This window comes from Bidens hawaiensis, unplaced genomic scaffold, assembly GCF_021521415.1.
Source record: "Bidens hawaiensis isolate Kalapana, Puna unplaced genomic scaffold, B.hawaiensis_p1.1 tig00009621_1, whole genome shotgun sequence".
In the NCBI taxonomy this organism is placed as follows: domain Eukaryota; kingdom Viridiplantae; phylum Streptophyta; class Magnoliopsida; order Asterales; family Asteraceae; genus Bidens; species Bidens hawaiensis.
Window position 1 is genome coordinate 665,063 of NW_027491721.1, and position 3,446 is coordinate 668,508.

Sequence of the window (3,446 nt, forward strand, 5' to 3'; positions counted from 1 at the left end):
AATCCTCCTTAAATCTGGAGATTAGGCTAAGTGTTCTGCGCGTATAGCTTTCTGCGTGAAGGACATTTCTTTGTTGCGGGTAGGTACGTAACCTTCTCGCAGTCAGGGACATGGAGTTTCATTTGTAGATTCTCCAGGTGGTCTTGGTATTTCAACATAGTGATCAGTTATGTTGAAGTCAATTCCATCTTGGAGCTTCAGACAAACTAACTCTCAATGTTCCCGCCATGCGGGGAGGTTAGTTCTCCTTCCGCACGCGCATAAACGATTTAGGATGCACCCGCCTTAGCATCATGCGGGACGGTCAACCCATTAGACAACATAAAGTTAAGTTACATGAAAACATAAAGCCAAAACATTCGCGCATGGCGCACATAACATATGCCCACGCTGGTTCTTACATCGCGCGCTCGCGCAGGGCGTACATAACAATTGCCCGCGCTGATTCTAATATAGCGCGCTCGCGCAGGGCGCACATAACGTGCCCGCGCTGATTCTAATTTAGCGCGCATAATATTCACAATCACCTAATTATTAGGTTGATTACTTAGTTTATAGGGATTGGGAAATTACCGGGTGTCACATTCTCCCCCTGTTAGAAGAATTTCGTCCCGAAATTTAGGAGACGTTGCTGGCAGAGGCCATGCTCTGAAAGAGGTGCGGGTATTTCATGCGCATCTGGTCTTCTCTTTCCCAAGTGAATTCAGGCCCACGCCTAGAGTTCCATTGAACCTTTACTAACTTGATTCTGCTTCTGCGTAACTTTTGTTCTTTCCAATCGGTTACTGCTATAGGCTCTTCTACGAAGTGTAGTTGTTTGTCGATGTGAATCTCGTCCAACGGTAAAATTAACGTTTCGTCAGATAAACACTTTTTGAGGTTGGACACATGAAACGTATCATGAACTCCACTGAGTTCGGCGGGTAAACGGAGTTTATAAGCAACCGGACCGATCCTTTCCAGGATCTCAAATGGTCCAATGTAGCGCGGATTCAATTTTCCTCGCTTGCCGAAACGGGGGACTCCTTTCCATGGAGAGACTTTCAAAAGTACTCTATCCCCTACTTGAAACTCCAACGGTTTCCTTCGCACATCTGCGTAGCTCTTCTGTCTGTCGCGCGCTGTCTTAAGGCGATCCCGTATCTGAAAAATCTTGTCTGTTGTTTCTTGGATCAATTCTGGACCAGTCATTTGCTTGTCACCCACTTCAGCCCAGCACAGTGGGGATCTACACTTGCGCCCATACAAAGCTTCAAACGGCGCAGCCTTGAGGCTTGTGTGATAACTGTTGTTGTAAGAAAATTCAACCAATGGGAGGTGAGTATCCCAGCTACCTCCGAAATCGATTGCGCACGCGCGCAGCATATCTTCCAATGTCTGGATTGTTCGCTCGCTTTGTCCATCCGTTTGGGGATGATATGCCGTACTCATGTCAAGACGAGTACCTAAAGCCCCTTGTAACGATCTCCAAAACCTTGAGGTGAACCGACTATCTCTATCAGAAATGATGGACACTGGGACTCCATGTTTTGAAACTACTTCTCGAATATACAATCGGGCTAACTTTTCCATTTTATCGGTTTCCTTGATCGGCAGGAAGTGCGCTGACTTAGTTAGCCGATCTACAATAACCCAGATCGTGTCGTAACCCCCAGGTGTCCTTGGCAGTTTGGTAATGAAGTCCATAGAGATTTGTTCCCACTTCCACATGGGAATTTCTGGCTGTTGAAGCAACCCTGATGGTTTCTGGTATTCAGCCTTTACCTTCGAACACGTCAGGCACTTACTGACATACGTCGCGATGGCGCCTTTAAGATTGGGCCACCAATACAGCACTTTAACATCTTGGTGCATCTTGTTTGCGCCAGGATGTACGGAATACCGCGTCTTGTGAGCTTCGTTTAATACTTGCTCGCGCATTCCTCCCTTGAGAGGGACCCATATGCGGTTAGCAAAATATCGAGTGTCGTTCTCTTTGAGCTCCAAATCCTTAATCATACCCCCAAGGGATTCGTTTTTAACAAACTCTGGTTTCAAGGCTTCTTGCTGAGCGTCTCGGATGCGGGTAGAGAGATCTGCACGAATGGTCAACCTTAGAGCCTTGACTCGCAGCGTTTTTATTCTCTCCTTCCTACTTAGCGCGTCTGCTACCACATTCGCCTTTCCAGGGTGGTACTTAATTTCACAATCATAATCATTCAACAACTCCACCCATCTTCGTTGCCTCATGTTTAAATCTTTTTGATCAAATATATGTTGAAGGCTCTTGTGATCCGTAAAGATTATACACTTTGTACCATAGAGGTAATGGCGCCAAATCTTTAGCGCGAAGACAACCGCTCCAAGTTCCAGATCATGCGTTGTGTAGTTCTTTTCATTGGTCTTGAGTTGGCGCGAGGCATACGCTATGACTTTGTCTCGCTGCATAAGGACACATCCGAGTCCCTGATGTGAAGCGTCGCAGTAAACGACGATGTCATCCGTCCCCTCGGGCAGAGACAAAATTGGCGCACTACATAACTTCTGTTTTAACATTTGAAATGCCGCTTCCTGATTTTCGCCCCAAACAAACTTCTTGTCTTTCTGAGTTAGCGCGGTCAGAGGTAGAGCTATCTTGGAGAAGTTCTCAATGAAGCGTCGATAGTAGCCAGCTAGTCCTAGGAATTGCCTCACCTCAGTTGGGGTTTTTGGCGCTTCCCAGTTTTCGATGGCCTTGACTTTGGAAGGATCAACGTGTATTCCTTTCTCGTTTACAACGTGACCGAGAAAGTGAACTTCTCTAAGCCAAAACTCACACTTGGAAAACTTCGCAAACAACTTTTCCTTCCTCAACAATTCCAAAATCAATCTCAGGTGCTGTTCATGCTCAGCTTTGGTTTGGGAGTAAATCAGAATATCATCTATAAACACAATTACAAATTTATCCATTTATGGTTTGCACACACGGTTCATCAGATCCATGAATACAGCCGGCGCATTAGTTAGCCCGAAAGGCATCACTAAGAACTCATAATGGCCGTATCTAGTTCGGAAGGCTGTCTTCGGCGCATCTTCCTCATGGACCCTAAGTTGGTGATATCCTGACCGTAGATCTATCTTTGAATAATAACTGGATCCCTGCAACTGGTCAAATAAGTCGTCAATCCTCGGTAAGGGGTACCGATTCTTGACTGTCAGCTTGTTCAGCTCCCTATAGTCAATACACATTCTGAACGAACCATCCTTCTTCTTAACAAACAGTACTGGAGCTCCCCAAGGTGAAAAGCTTGGGCGTATGAAACCCTTATCCAATAGTTCCTGTAACTGATTGGATAGCTCTTGCATCTCAGATGGAGCTAGTCGATAAGGCGCTCGAGCTACTGGCGCAGCTCCTGGGACTAAATCAATACGATATTCGACTTGTCGCGGCGGCGGTAATCCGGGCAAATCTTCAGGAAAAACTTTTG